This window comes from Hyperolius riggenbachi, chromosome 11 (genome assembly GCF_040937935.1).
Source record: "Hyperolius riggenbachi isolate aHypRig1 chromosome 11, aHypRig1.pri, whole genome shotgun sequence".
Lineage (NCBI taxonomy): Eukaryota > Metazoa > Chordata > Amphibia > Anura > Hyperoliidae > Hyperolius > Hyperolius riggenbachi.
In genome coordinates, this window is record NC_090656.1 from 107,286,969 (window position 1) to 107,303,380 (window position 16,412).

Genomic DNA, 16,412 nt, shown 5'->3' on the forward strand with positions numbered 1-16,412 from the left:
CTAGAAATGTGAAGGTACTGGCTATACATTAGTAAGTGAGCCTAGCTACATGGAAAGAAGGGAAGGAAGGGGAACACATTTACCCAGAAAGCTGACACATGAAGCAGTGGCTTCTTCAAAGGGTACAAGAGGGATGAGTTCAGTAAGCAGTGTTCTCAGAACTTGACTTGGTTGGGTTATCTTGATGTTCACCCTTCAAATCTTTCATTCACTGTTAAAGGGAACTCGAGGTGGGAGGGATTGGGAGGCTGACATGCTTATTTCTCTTTTAAATAATGCACATTACCTGGCTGTCTTGTTGGTCCTCGGCCTCTAATTCTTTAAACCATAGACCCTGAACAAGCATGCAGATCAGATGTCTAAGACAAATCTGACAAGATTAGCTGCATGCTTGTTCCAGGTGTGTGATTTAGACCCCAGTGACCAGAAAGATCAGCAAGACTGCCAAGCAACTGGTATTGTTTAAAAGGAAATACATAAGGCAGCTTCCATAGGTCTCACACCTTGGGTTCCTTTTAAGCAAAAAGATCTATTTCTTAAAGCAGCAAAGGCTTTACCGCCAGCCCGCCATTTTCATCTTGCAAGGAGTGGTGCAAAAGAAGAAGCACATCTTAAAGAGGAGCTGTTAGGTATAAGGTCTCAGAGAAAATAAACACATATATCAGTAGCTAAAGATTGGCTGTACTTACATTACATATGCATTTCACTGTCCACGTTTGGATTTCACAGAATTTGTATATAGTATATGCAGAGATAGATGCTCCTGACAGCTCATGGCAGGCTCCATGTTTTTCTGTCAAATGTGTCGTCATGTCCTGCCTGCTTCCTGATCACAGATAAGCTTGTACTTGAAAAACACAGTGTGCAGTGAATATTAATGAGCCATGTGGCTAGGAACAATAGCTGACTCCTGCAGTGTACTCTGCCCGAGATTTATCAGTGCTAAGCGATTACAAGCTGCTGTAACGTCTCATTAGCAGCCGAGGGGAGAGCCCCAGAATGCTTTGCAGTATGGTATGCGGCTTGCGTCTTCTTAAGAATAACAGCCTTGCTGATAAGCACACATCAAAGGTAACTGAGATTTTTATCTTCACTAATTGCTTTTGGGCTTCCTTCTAAACTGTTTAACACAGGAGAATAGAGGTTTAAATTAGCTTCTGCAGCCTGACAGTTACTCTTTAACATTTAGCACAAGGTTTTCTGCATATTTCTTTAAAAACAAAACATAGAAGGAAGAACCTTTGATCATGATATGATTTCTCTATGTGTACATTCAGTGTGATGACGAGCAGCTTACTAGCCGATACTGGTACTGAACAGATCATCCAAGTGGTGAGCTGACAAGGATAATATGCAACTGCTGCTATGGACTTGGGATGAATTAGCTGGAGGTTTGGGGCACTGTGGCTTAGTTGGTTAAAGCGCCTGTCTCGTAAACAGGAGATCCTGAGTTCAACTCTCAGCAGTGCCTTGCAATGGTTTCCCTTTAAAAACAGGTGGAACTGAGAAGAAGGGGGCAGGTATCTATGCTGCCGTCTTTTTTTTTTTTGACTAGCTACAGTGACAGCTCCAGTTCCACTACTTCTAGAAGGCAATATTCCCCGGAGAATGGCTATTTATTTGCACTTGCATGGGAAAAATAAAAGAGCTTGAGAGTTGCGATTGAAATGCACTTTCTGCTGCCATCTGCATATGTCAGAGAGCTTGCTGAAAGAGACTGACCGGCTCAACTGCCCAAACTTGCCTAGCTTTCTAGAGTGGGTGTCTTTTTCTATTTTGCATTGCATGGGCTTCAAAGGGCTTACTTCCAAGGTGCGCCAGTGAAGAAAACATTGGCTTTAGGACACTAAGCTCGACGAGGACGTGATTTGAACCCATGCGTGCAGAGCACAATGGATTAGCAGTCCATCGCCTTAACCACTCGGCCACCTCGTCCTATTGCCAAGCAGCTTCACCGTTGATGCATGGGGATATTTAGCATTGCCTTCAGTTACTGTAATCTGTGCATGGGTCAATTACGTTTGCATTGAAATACACACAATCAGGCAGCTCTGGAACTTACACAAAGATGTCCAATAGTGCACTCTTGAACAAAGATCTTTCCACTCAACAGACTTAGCAGAGAATACATACCCTAGAAAACTCTCATAAAAATCCAATAACAGGAATGCTAGACAAACCCATGTACTCAACAAACGGCTGGAGGCCTAGAAATGTGAAGGTACTGGCTATACATTAGTAAGTGAGCCTAGCGTACATGGAAAGAAGGGAAGGAAGGGGAACACATTTACCCAGAAAGCTGACACATGAAGCAGTGGCTTCTTTAAAGGGTACAAGAGGGATGAGTTCAGTAAGCAGTGTTCTCAGAACTTGACTTGGTTGGGTTATCTTGATGTTCACCCTTCAAATCTTTCATTCACTGTTAAAGGGAACTCGAGGTGGGAGGGATTGGGAGGCTGACATGCTTATTTCTCTTTTAAATAATGCACATTACCTGGCTGTCTTGTTGGTCCTCGGCCTCTAATTCTTTAAACCATAGACCCTGAACAAGCATACAGATCAGATGTCTAAGACAAATCTGACAAGATTAGCTGCATGCTTGTTCCAGGTGTGTGATTTAGACCCCAGTGACCAGAAAGATCAGCAAGACTGCCAGGCAACTGGTATTGTTTAAAAGGAAATACATAAGGCAGCTTCCATAGGTCTCACACCTCGAGTTCCTTTTAAGCAAAAAGATCTATTTCTTAAAGCAGCAAAGGCTTTACCACCAGCCCGCCACTTTCATCTTGCAAGGAGTGGTGCAAAAGAAGAAGCACATCTTAACATTTAGCACAAGGTTTTCTCCATATTTCTTTAAAAACAAAACATAGAAGGAAGAACCTTTGATCATGATATGATTTCTCTTTCCTTATGCCTCCATGGCAGCACATTGGGTAGTGGCCCCGCCCCCTACCCCCATAGGACCAGTAAATATTTAAATAGCGATTAGAGGAGGTGCTCGCTGTCTTTTTGGATTGTCCTCATAGGACCTAAGGAGCTGCAGCCATTGCAGAAATTATTAATTTTTTTTTCACCTACCTGACTGTTTTCCTGCAGTCCCCACACTAAGCCTCCCGGTGTGAAGATCCACCTGTCTGTCCTATAAAGTAGGATAATGGTGGATGCCCCGTTCTGCTGGTCTTGGGGGCAGAAGTTATCCGGTACTATGCTGCCTTCTAAATGTTCACTAATGGTGCTCATTGGCAGAGGAAGTTACCACTATGTTTTCCGTGTTGACTCTAAAGGAGTCTATACGGCGCGTGTCCAGCTTTCCTTTGCTCGCTGTCCTCATGTAGCTGCGTGCGTTCCTGTCTTCGTTGACTGTGGAGCGCAGGAGGCGTGTCCATGGGCGTGGTTGCGTCCTGTGTGCCCAGCGGCCCGTGACGTCACCGTCCACGAGCGGATTGGACGGGGCGTGCCTTACTCCTCCTGCCTGCTCTCTGGCCGTCCTCCAGGAAGTACTTAGTCCTGGAGGCGGCGGCGCCGCGTTGCTGCCATTTCGCCCTTCTCCGCATAGCCAGACGTGTGGGCCATGGAGACTGGACAGGCAGCGCTTGGAGCAGAAGTTTCTATAGTGGCAGAGGAGTAAGTGTATTTTCTGGGGCCGGCACAGGGGGGGGGGGTCCTTCCTCATAGCATGCACTCGCTCTGTGTGCAGAGTTCGTGCAGTAGGGGGGATACCTCAGTGTTGTTACCCCTTCCAGCTTAACACTGTTCTTTCTCTTACTCTTGTGAAGAAACGCGGAAAGGCCGCCGCATGGACGCAGGATGAGGCGGCTGTTTCCGTGGCTGGCATAGCGGAACGCGGAGAAACCGGTTTGCGTGCACAGGCCTGCTACTGACAGTCTGACCAGGCGCGGGGAGGCCACCGCATGTGCAGATAGCGGTGCGTCTCACCCCGCGTGCAGGCCAGCAGAGACATTGCAAGGCCTGTTTGGTGTGGCTGGGACTGATAGTCCACACAGGTTCAGAATGACGCGCGCGCGCGCTGAGAGGCAGAGTTTATATGACAGCCAGAAGAAGGTCAGCTGACATTTCCACCACTTTTCATTGGTCCAGCACTTAAGGTTGGCGCTGGAGAGCGCTATAGTATATATACTGGGTGCTGGTTATTTCTCCAGTGTCTGTCATTGCGATCACTACGTGGTAGCACTCAGGCTTTGTCTGTTTCTGTGTTCTAGCATAGTTTCCAAAGGTGTTGACATCAAGGAGCTCACACCTTAGCATTAGGAATATTGAATTGTATTATTTGTTATGACCTTCTGCCTGCCTGACCATTCCTCTGAACTCTGATCCTGTACCTTGCTATTTCTGATATCCTGTTGCCAATCTCTGCTCGTTCCTGGACTCTGTACCTGCCTCCTGATTCTGTACCTCGTTATTCTGATTCTCCGTTGCCTGACCCTGCCTGTTATTGGATTCCGTATCTGCCTTCTGATTCTGTACTTTGTCTGTGTGTTGACGACCTGGCTTGGCCGACCTCGAGAACTAGCCTTACTGTTAGAGGCAGTTCCCAGATCTGTTAGTGACACCCGCTCATTGGTGTCACTCACGGTCTGTCCTTCCCACATTCTGCTTAGCTCCTCCCCCGGGAGAGTCTAGGCTTACGGAAGGAACATACTTCTGTGCAGTATTCCTTACTGCCTCTGTACCTACTCCTTAGGTACAGTCCTCTAGTGTTACTGTTACACCCAAACACTCACTTCTCTCTCAGGTGTCCAGAGGTTAGTAGATATATCTGATTATCGGTGATACTGCAGATCATCAATAATCGGGTGTATTCTGCATTCTCGGTGATACTGAAGATCACCGGTAATCAGACCCTCTCTGTGTTACACCGATCGTTACAACTCTCCTCAGCTACCTATCTTCAGCTTCTTCTTCTGAGGACACAGATGCGCCTCTCACAGATCAGCAAACAAAGCATAGGTAGGTGCACCACAGGTAGGTTAACTTGCAATGGGAGTGCATAATCCTCATAGTCGTTTATGACTATCTTTTTCAGCCCAGGAAGACGTCGAAATTCAAGCCCGAGACCCAGTAAGACGACGTCAAAGTCTTCGCCTCCACACTACTATTCTCACTACTACAGACATCGGTCAAGAAGTCGCTCCCCTAGGAGAGATTACCAGGAGTACCGAGGATATCATGACAACTATTATATGTGAGAGATCGCGGAAAAGCCGCCGCGAGTGCTACTGAGCGGGCAGCTGATTCCACGTCCAGTGCGGCGGTTTGCACGCGGAAGCGGGTGTCTGGCGGCAGAGCGGGACGCGGAAAAGCCGCCGCATGCAACAACAGTCAGGCGGCTGATTCCGCGTCCAGCGCTGCGGTTTGCACGCAGCAGCGTGCAGCTGGTGTGGCTGAGCCTGTTAGTTCACACAGGTTTAGAGCTACGCACGCGCGAGCCAGAAGTCAGGACCTTTATGCCAGCAGGAGATGTGTCAGCTGATCAGGATGATCAGCTGATTCCTGCTGGACTCCTGATTGGATGAGTGGTTCGGGCGGGGCGGCAGAGTCCTGCAACTATATATACAGCTTGCTTGTCAGTTGCTGGTGGTCTGCCGTTGCGATCTCTACGTGGAAGCACTCAGACCTTTAGTCAGATCCTACAGTGTGTTAGAACCAGGTGGACCTGGGAATTCACACTTAGCCAGTTTACTAGTACTGTTAATCTGTGTATTTATTCAGACATTCAGACTAGTTCCAGGGTGCTGAGACCAAGGACCTTGCACTCAGACTAGGCATTGTTTGATATCTGTTATGACTTATTGCTTTTCTGACTACTCCTCTGTCTTCTGATTCGGTACCTCGCATATCTGATATACCGTTGCCAGACCCTGCTTGCCTTGGATACCGAATCAGCCTTCTGTCTTTGTACTTTATCTGGAAAAACGAAGAGGAAAGAAAACATCCGGGCACCTTCCGTCTTTAAAATTTATTGTGCAATGTATACCGCCGCATATACCGGATGCCTGCGTATTGCCACAGTAACGGGAGCACAGCGTGACCAAGCGTCTAGCAAGACGCGAAATGGCCGTCGCAAGCCCCTACTGATGCCCGGCATCCCCACCTCCAACTCACAGCCACCGTATTGACCACCCGTGGAACACACTCGTGGTATGTAACCCTGATGGATGTGGACATTGCACAATAAATTTTAAAGACGGAAGGTGCCCGGATGTTTTCTTTCCTCTTCGTTTTTCCAGTTCCAGTATCTGTCATTCTACCTGTTCCGAAGTGCACACGCCTGAGCAAGTCACACATAAGGGGCTACTGGAAGGAAGGTGAGAAGAGTTTTTGTTTGCCTGTCATTTTTTGTCACTGACTACTGCTAAGTATATGGTAGGGAGTGCCACTCACAAAACGCTGTATCTACATGTCATATCATTTGTACTTTATCTGTCAGTGTGTTACCGACCAGGCGTGCTCGACCTCGAGAGCTATCTCTCCCCTTAAGAGATAGTCTCCAGACCAGATAGTGACATCCACCTTCGGGTGTCACTCACTCCCTGGTCCTTCCTACCTCCAGCCTGACTCCTCCCCTTGGAGAGCCTCAGGCTGCTGAAAGGTTCCTGTGCCTTCCCGAGCAGTATTCCAGCACTGCTGGTGCATTGCTCAAAGTATTACTGTTACACCAAACACTCACATACCTATAGGTTTCCAGAGGTTAGTAATATATCTGTATTAACGGTGATGCTGCAGATCATCAATAATGCGCTGATCCCACTTTTTTTGCGCAATTCTCAATTTTACTGGTAGCGCGCCCAGGCTATGCATATGCATAGGTAGAATTTAGTTAGTGTTAGGTCCCCTCCCATGGAGGAAAGACTTCTTCGACAGTGGGAGGGACAAGTACCTAACAAATTGCAAATTGTTAGTGAAACTAACATCCTCCAAGTGGTAGACAGGTCATGTGTATGCTCATTGTGTATTTGAATCCCATGAGTGGGGTGTGCACTTTTTTGCAGGTAAGCACTCATCTGTTTTTAAGTAGCGCTGTTCATTTCTTTGCTATGTTTGATTGATTTATTTCTGGTCAGCTGCTCCCACTTAATAGTTTTCCTTTGGTGTATATGCAGAGCCTCTGTTTGGGTTCAAGGTGCGTTTGCAGTTTCTGGGGGGGCTCAGCGCATCTCTGAGCTGGGGCCATTCAGAGGCGGCCTGGTGATGCGCTGATCCCACTTTTTTTGTGCAATTCTCAATTTTACTGGTAGCGCGCCCAGGCTATGCATATGCATAGGTAGAATTTAGTTAGTGTTAGGTCCCCTCCCATGGAGGAAAGACTTCTTCGACAGTGGGAGGGACAAGTACCTAACAAATTGCAAATTGTTAGTGAAACTAACATCCTCCAAGTGGTAGACAGGTCATGTGTATGCTCATTGTGTATTTGAATCCCATGAGTGGGGTGTGCACTTTTTTGCAGGTAAGCACTCATCTGTTTTTAAGTAGCGCTGTTCATTTCTTTGCTATGTTTGATAGATTCTGGCTCAGCAGCTAATTTTATGGATTATGATTTATGAATTTGCTAAGAAATTGGGGATTCCGATTTCCCCACTAAAACAACAGATTCGGGTCACTGCGGAGGACGATTCCCCTCTGCAGAGTAATCACCCTCTTTCCCAGACCCCAGACTTGGGGGTCACAATAGGGGTGTTGCATAAAGAAAGTTTATCGTTTTTTGTGTTACAAATGGCAACCTCCACGATCATTCTTGGCACGCCATGGTTACAAATACACTCGCCTCAGATCAATTGGGCTACGGGTCAGCTAACGAGCTGGTCTGCCCATTGCTATCATCATTGTCTAGCGAAAGTAACCTTTGGTAAAACCAAGATTCACATGGAGGGATTGCCAGATCAGTATTCAGAATTTGCAGACGTGTTCTGTCCCAAGTCAGCAGATAAACTTCCTCCACACCGTCCCTTTGATTGCCCCATTGATCTTAGGTCGGGTTGTATGCCCCCTAGAGGTCATCTCTATAATTTATCGGGGCCAGAGAAGTTGGCCATGCAGGAGTACATCCGAGAAAACTTAGCTAAAGGTTTTATTCGCCCTTCTCGATCCCCGGCAGGGGCAGGGTTCTTTTTTGTAAAAAAGAAAGATGGAGGCCTACGGCCCTGCATTGATTATCAGGGTCTAAATAAAATTACAGTAAAAAATTGCTATCCTTTGCCTTTAATAGACGATTTATTTACTCACGTCACCAATGCTAAGATTTTCTCAAAACTGGATTTGAGAGGTGCTTACAACCTTGTGCGGATCAGGGACGGTGATGAATGGAAGACGGCCTTTAACACTTCCAACGGGCACTACGAGTACCTAGTGATGCCCTTCGGGTTGTGTAATGCCCCGGCCGTCTTTCAAGAGCTGATTAACGAAGTCTTTAGAGAGGTGTTGGGTAAATTCGTCTTAGTATACCTAGACGACATACTAATCTTTTCGTCCAACCTCTCAGAGCACAGAAATCATGTTAAGTTTGTGTTAAGTTGAGACAAAACATGCTGTACGCTAAGCTGGAGAAATTCATTTTCGAAGTGACCTCTGTTACCTTTCTGGGGTACATAATTTCTGTTCCAATATATTTTTATTGAAAAGTTTTTGTAGTGATTACATCAATTACAAGTATAATAAGCGAGTTACAGTAAGACAACATACATGAGATAGCTTTTTAACAGTAATCACAGTGTTAATATATAATGCTTTAACATTAGGTTAAGCTTCGCTGCTGCGGTTGACTGTTACATAGTTACATAGTTATTTTGGTTGAAAAAAGACGTACGTCCATCGAGTTCAACCAGTACAAGGTACAACTCTAGCCCGTCCCCCACATACCCCTGTTGATCCAGAGGAAGGCGAAAAAACCCCCAACCCCTGTTGTGATAAGCTATTCTATTCCTCTAGAGTTACCCGGTTCTTGTTAATTCTAGTGGGTGTTTGAGAGGACATTGTGCCTACTTAGATGAGTATTATCATTATTTTGATAAAGACGGGTAGCCAGAGGGGGCTATAATATAGTTTTTCAGAGGAAGTGTTGAGGTATGGGGAAAGAGAAAAGAGGTAAAAGAACTGTGTAGGTAGAAAGAATGAGAGAGAGGGGTCCTGTGGGGGTGAGAGGAGGGAGAGTGGGCCTTCCCAGGGTCACTTGTTGCCTATTTTGACATAATAGTCTTGTATTCATCAGAGTCAGTGTAGTCATACCAACATGCCCATATCTTAGAGATCTTATCAGCTTGATTATTAGCAGTTAGGACCTGTTCCTCCAATTCTTTGGTTCTCTCAACCCTTAGGAACCATTGTTTTAAGGTAGGGGTTGATTTGGTTTTCCAGAGTGCAGGGATGGTGGCTCTGGCTGTGGTGATCAGATGTGGTAGTATGAATTTTTTATATTGTGCGGGAGAGATAGTTGAACAGTGTAGTAGGAAAGTTTCTGGGTTAAAGGGGATTGTAAGTCCGGAAATTTGCTGAGTAATCCTGTGTACCTCTCTCCAGAATCCAGCCAGCTGAGGGCAGGAAAAGGCTATATGTAGCAGGTCTCCGGGGCCCCCTTCGCATCGCTAGCATATGTTGGGAATGTCAGGTAAAAATTTGTGTAGCCTATCAGGGGTTCTGTACCAGTATGTTAAGAATTTGTAGTGTTGCTCTTTGTTTCTGGTGCATCTAGTGGATTTGTGTGCATTTTAGTATACATCTCCACGCAGGACAGAGTAGAGATCACCTATAAAACCCTGGGAGAAAACTGCAGAGCTGAGCCAACTGATGATGAAAGACTGAAAATGAAAGCAAAACAAGTGCAGTGTCACGTCGCACAATCAGTCATACATGTTTGGAATCCGTGGTGTCATTTGAAGGACAGTCAGGAACACAGGACAATTATTCTGCCCTCAGGATTGCACTGGTCACAAGACTTAGTAGGGGAAAGGTCATTGCACTTATAAAGCCAGAGCAAACGCTGATATTTTGATCCGATTTTGGTACTACAAGACTTCCTCGTAGTGCAGTGTACCACCAATAAACCTGGCGTTAGGCTTTATTTTAGTAGGATACACTAAGTAACTCTTTGAGCTTGTAGCCTGTTTGCCATCAGAACCATCAGGAAACCTAGAACTTATTGATCTGTAACAGCAAGCCAGCACATGAACAGGTCATCTGACACAAGGTCGTCTCTCAGGGTTTGTAATGCATAACTGACTTTTCACTAGGTACAAAGAACGCTCTGCATTATTATGTAGATTGTAATCATGTGTACACAGGCTTTCAGAAACTCCATAGAAGAGGAATGTTTCTGTATGGACCTACTGGTTGAAACAGAAGCACGTAAAATGACATGATACTGTAACGATTGTGGAACTTTCTCCGTGATCAGCGCACAACGCGTGCGCTGACACAGCGGAAATCCTCCACAAGCGTATATTTGCAGGCACCCAGCAAAAGGTGCTACGCACCTGTAGAGGGAAATTCCTGTCGGCAGATGGCGCTGGGGAGTGCAGAGGAACCAACCCTCTGTACCTCCACCAGTGCCAGACAGGAATTGTACGAAGCGCAGAACGCAATCGCAAGAGAGGCGATTGCGAATGAGATTGAGCAAAGGGACAGGTTGTATGTGTGTGCGCCAATCCAGTCGCCACCCCGTGACCGCGCACACACAACAGCAGATATGAAATAGGAACGCGATCGCGAGAGGTGCGATCGCCAGACGTGACACAAGGCAGATCAGAATAGAATACGAGGGTAGCAAAGGCACAGCAAATAATACAATAAGGAGATACGGAAAATAACAAACGCTAGCTAACCGCGAACACCGCACTCATTCGCAACAGTGCACGCGGTTATGCGCGGTCTCCACGTGATAAGCACAATAGAGACAAGCACGCCTAACTAACCATCGACAGACAAACATGAAACAGAGGACGCGAGCGCTTGCTTAACGGTTACCTCACCGAGCCTCCAGCAAGCGTAGCAGACAAGACAGACACACGAAAACAGGAACAAGCGAGAGATAGGATCCACAGCACTAGCGAAAAGTGGCTAGCGCGATCCAGGTACTGAGTAGCAGAACAGAAGGATCCCCAGCGCTAGCGAAAAGTAGCTAGCGCGATCCCAGAAGACAGAACAGAAGGATCCCCAGCGCTAGCAAAAAGTAGCTAGCGCGATCCCAGGAGACAGAACAGAAGAGATAGCTGGTAGCAACCGCTGCACCAGCTATACTCCAAGAACAGAGATCAGAACCATTTCCTGTCGACCACTTTTGGGACAGGATAATGGCAACAGGCAAGACAAGACAGAACAGGCAATACAGATAATACAACCTGACTGGGCTAGAAGGGGAGCCTAAAGCAACCCCCAGGAATTAACTATACTAGATAGCAATGGCTGACACTCCAGCAGTGTCCATCAGGAACAGACCATGGAAAGGAAATGACCAGCAAAGCCTTCTGGGAAACATAAAGCTCTTATAGTGCCAGTCATCAAAGAAGGCAGGTAGGGGATTTGCATAACGAATGTATTGAAATTCCCCAGCAAGAGAACAGACCAGAAACTTGCAATGGAAAGACAGGTCTCTGTTCCAGAGACCTGCAGCCCACAGACTAGAGGAATGGACAAACAGCTGTCTGCCTGTGCAGCCAGCTGAGCGGATCATCACAGTACCCCCCCCCCCCCTCTAGGGATGGATTCCAGACATCCCTCAAAACTGGTATCATCACAAAACTCTAACTGAAGACTCACGAAGGTCGGGACAGCCCGACAAGGCCCAATTCCAGAGTCAGTCCATCCGAAACCGACCTCATCGGAAGCAGAAGCCACCAAAACATGCCCATCAGCACTACAAGTCTCAGCGTAACACCCATCAGGACTGTGGACACCAGAGAAGAAGCCATCGACACCCTCCAGACAATACCCACCACCTTCCAAGGAGCGTCCAAGAATACCAAACCTGCCGCAATACCTGTTCGAAGTGTCCCTTACAACACCAAAGCCATTGCTGATCGTATTCAGGGCACCAAGCAAAACCTTTCCCGGAATCTCCCAGAACGCCTTGAAGCTCCACAGAGATCCCAAGAAGCCAGAACGCTCACCAGGCTCACATGGAGAACCACCAAGAACCCCTACGGAACCTATGATCATTCCAGACTCAAAATTAGCAGGACACCCATCAAGATCAGGACTTTCAGGGACCACTTCTGGGCATGCAAGCAGGCAGGCTATATCAGAACATGTCTCCACTGAGGAAGCATCTGAGTACGCTGGTAACCGAGGCACACTTGGGCTTTCTGGGTCACAGAGCACATCGGGGTACACTAGTACAGGAGAAACCGCAGGACATGTCGGGGAACTGCCAACCTCAGAGTCCGACACAAGACCAAAACCAGTACCGGGCAGAAAATCATCACGAGTAAAGGTCACAGGTACTGGTCTTTCAAAAGAAGACTTGGACTCAAATTCAGAATTCTGTAACTGTAATATCATCATTGACTACACACGAATGAAGCTCCACAAGAGCTGCAAAAGTAGTCAGCAAGGCAGCAATGCCTACTGAAGTGGGCAACACCTCAGAAGGACCTGGGGGGCAGGAGACATCTCCTACAAGTTCTGCACCCTTTGGGAGGAACTCGGAGACCTTCAGATCATCAAACAAGACCTCAGGAACATCATTTTTCAAGTTGTCTAAGAAGGATTCTGTACTATCCATGTTACAGGGCAAAACTGGAACTTTACTTTGAGAACAGGGCAGATGTCCCAGGGAAGGTTCCACCATAAACTGAGACTGAATTTCATCATCATGAGTGGAACGTACAGGAATATTCACTGGACCACACACTGACTCCCTAACTTTAATCTCGCTGCACCCAGAACTCTGCGTAGTAGTCAAACTAGCTTGCAACTCCAAAACTGCAGAAAGACAGGTAAAAATAGCAGCAATACCTAGACTAGCCTCTAGGGGCAGGGCAGGAGATATTGTACAAGGCAATATTGACTCATCCAGAGTACTGGGTGGAGAGTCAATACTTTCTTCAGAATCAGACTCGCAAGTGTCAATGCAAGTGGACATCATGCCTTCATTCATGGTACAGGGCAGGTTCAGAGAAAGCTTCTCTGGACAAGGCAAAGAAGCTTCAGCATCAGATTCACAAAACCGAAGCGCTGTCTCACTCTTAGATTCGGCTAACAATGTCGAATCCGAGGAGTCAGAACGCAAAATTTGCGGATCCAAGATCGCTTTAGGTTGCGAAACTGACGCTTCCATATCGCAAACCTCCGCGATCTGTGGAGCAAACTGCAAGGCATCTAGGACAGAAACACTGGAGCAACTGTCATCAGGCAACAGGCCTGCACAGGTGCGAACAGAATAAGACATAGATTCATTTGCAAAAGAAGTGGCGACAACAACAGGAGAAACTTTATTAGACACATCAATAATTTTCTTAAAGTTGCATAACTTAGGAATTTTCCCCATGGCAGGCTCACAAACGGACGATCTTAGAGAACCTGAGGGAAAAAATCTGTCTTCCTTAGACACAGGACCACACAGACCTTTTGCAGCCATACGTGCGGTGGCGACATCAGACCGCACTGGTTCAACTTCCACACAAGCAACTGCTCTGAACGACTTGCACTCAGACTTCAAACACTCAGTTGCTTTGGGAAAGGGAATGCATTCAAAACTCACTTTCTTTAAATCCAGAGGATTGGAACAATCGTCCGCTGACAATGTGTTTTTAGCAGATTGAAGCGCATGTAGTTCATCCAAAATCATTCTCCACACGTCAAACAGCGGAGTCACAAAGTCAGAGATACATTCACCAGTCTTGATTAAAGTGCACGCAGACTCAATGCACGCATACAAAACTGCTTCGTTTTTAGAACGGTAATGATTGCAAAACGATCTCCAATCACATTCCAATTCATAGACCAGGAGCTCGATCTCCCATTTCTCAAACGGGGGCTCCCATGCACACTTAACAAAGGATGAACAATCATAGTGCGCACAGTCTACAGATGGAACTGGAGCAGGAACAGAACGGGAATCTTTTACCTCTTTATTGGGATCAATTAATTGGTGTGTGTGTAATTCATCCAAAATGATCTGCCACACATACATCACCAGATCCACAACACACTCGTCACATTCATCAGAATCAATCAAAAGGCACACAGAGTCAAGACAATCGTTCAAGACATCCGCGCTTTTTGCGATGTAAAAATCGCAAAAGGCTTTCCAATCCAAATCAAATTCCTCTACCAAGGCCCCGATTTCCCATGAGGCAAATGGCGTTTCGAACAACCCAGTATCTAAATAATCTCCATATGGGTGGGGATCAGGAACGAGTACAGATTTTTTAACTGCTTTAATATAGTGTGCGATCCTACCTATAGCAGGATCCACATAAGCTTTGGATTGGGGCAAAAAAACCTGGAAACTGATCAGCAGATGCATTATAAACATCATTATCATACTGCATGGTTTTGCCCATTTCAGACTTGACAGAAATAACCTCTCTATCTGTGGTTGCCATGGGCAACGGATCTTTCCGCTGGGAAGCCTTCCTAGATCTTTTACGTTTAGACTAAGGGCTCGTTCCCACTGTTGCGACGCGATTTCGGCCGCATTCCGACGCTTGTAAAAACGCATGCAGATGAGTTTCCGCATGCGTTTTTACCCGCGATTTCGCATGCGATTTCGCATGGCAGGGTGCCATGCGAAATTAACCATGACACTGCCAGGGCTAAATAAAATTGAAAAAGGTGCGAAATCGCACGCGAAATCGCGGGTAAAAACGCATGTAACAAACGCATGCGTTTTTACTATTAAATACATTAGCGGCGATTCGCACGGATTCCCGACGCAGGCGAAATCGTTGGCTCTTTTGTGCGTTTTTTTCACGCTGAAAAAAACGCACCTCAACAACGCTACAGTGGAAACAGGCCCATCCACTTGCATTACATGTGCGGATCTGCATGTGTTGGACGCATGCAGATTCGCGATAGTGGGAACGAGCCCTAAGAGGCTTTGGATGGCTGCTTTATGGATGAAAGAGTAGATGAAACAGCTGATTGAGCTGCTGACAACAACTCATTAAGGGGGTATGGTAATTGAGGTAATCTCAGCCAATTGTGAATTAAAAAGGCCAAGAATTCCAGGGGTCTTTGACTCAGGGTGGTATGATCTAACACATCATAACCCCACATTGACATTGCGCCCCCCAACAGAATGTAGACCATTTGGGGGGCCCAGGTAGACACTGGGGTGCATTGGAATTCAGGGTTCGCTAACAGTTTCGTACACTCAGACAAAAATTCGTCTGCTGATTCAGGTTCAAGTTTTTTAAATCTCTTAAAGGTACAAGAGCCATATTCGACAAAATCGTACAAATCGGAAATTCCGTCTACACTGGGGTTTTGGGTTAGGCTGGTCATTCTGTAACGATTGTGGAACTTTCTCCGTGATCAGCGCACAATGCGTGCGCTGACACAGCGGAAATCCTCCACAAGAGTATATATGCAGGCACCCAGCAAAAGGTGCTACGCACCTGTAGAGGGAAATTCCTGTCGGCAGATGGCGCTGGGGAGTGCAGAGGAACCAATCCTCTGTACCTCCACAAGTGCCAGACAGGAATTGTACGAAGCGCAGAACGCAATCGCAAGAGAGGCGATTGCGAATGAGATTGAGCAAAGGGACAGGTTGTATGTGTGTGCGCCAATCCAGTCGCCACCCCGCGACCGCGCACACACAACAGCAGATATGAAATAGGAACGTGATCGCGAGAGGTGCGATCGCCAGACGTGACACAAGGCAGATCAGAATAGAATACGAGGGTAGCAAAGGCACAGCAAAAAATACAATAAGGAGATACGGAAAATAACAAACGCTAGCTAACCGCGAACACCGCACTCATTCGCAACAGTGCACGCGGTTATGCGCGGTCTCCACGTGATAAGCACAATAGAGACAAGCACGCCTAACTAACCATCGACAGACAAACATGAAACAGAGGACGCGAGCACTTGCTTAATGGTTACCTCACCGAGCCTCCAGCAAGCGTAGCAGACAAGACAGACACACGAAAACAGGGACAAGCGAGAGATAGGATCCACAGCACTAGCGAAAAGTGGCTAGCGCGATCCAGGTACTGAGTAGCAGAACAGAAGGATCCCCAGCGCTAGCGAAAAGTAGCTAGCGCGATCCCAGAAGACAGAACAGAAGGATCCCCAGCGCTAGCAAAAAGTAGCTAGCGCAATCCCAGGAGACAAAACAGAAGAGATAGCTGGTAGCAACCGCTGCACCAGCTATACTCCAAGAACAGAGATCAGAACCATTTCCTGTCGACCACTTTTGGGACAGGATAATGGCAACAGGCAAGACAAGACAGAAC

At 46.8% G+C, this 16,412-nt stretch overlaps 2 non-coding genes across 2 annotated transcripts; one reads left to right on the plus strand and one right to left on the minus strand.

Moving 5' to 3' along the window:
- Positions 1–1,397: 1,397 nt before the first annotated feature.
- Positions 1,398–1,471, plus strand: TRNAT-CGU (transfer RNA threonine (anticodon CGU)). The gene has a single exon. It is a non-coding gene; the product is annotated as a tRNA-Thr (tRNA).
- Positions 1,472–1,853: 382 nt separating this feature from the next.
- Positions 1,854–1,935, minus strand: TRNAS-GCU (transfer RNA serine (anticodon GCU)). The gene has a single exon. It is a non-coding gene; the product is annotated as a tRNA-Ser (tRNA).
- Positions 1,936–16,412: the final 14,477 nt, after the last annotated feature.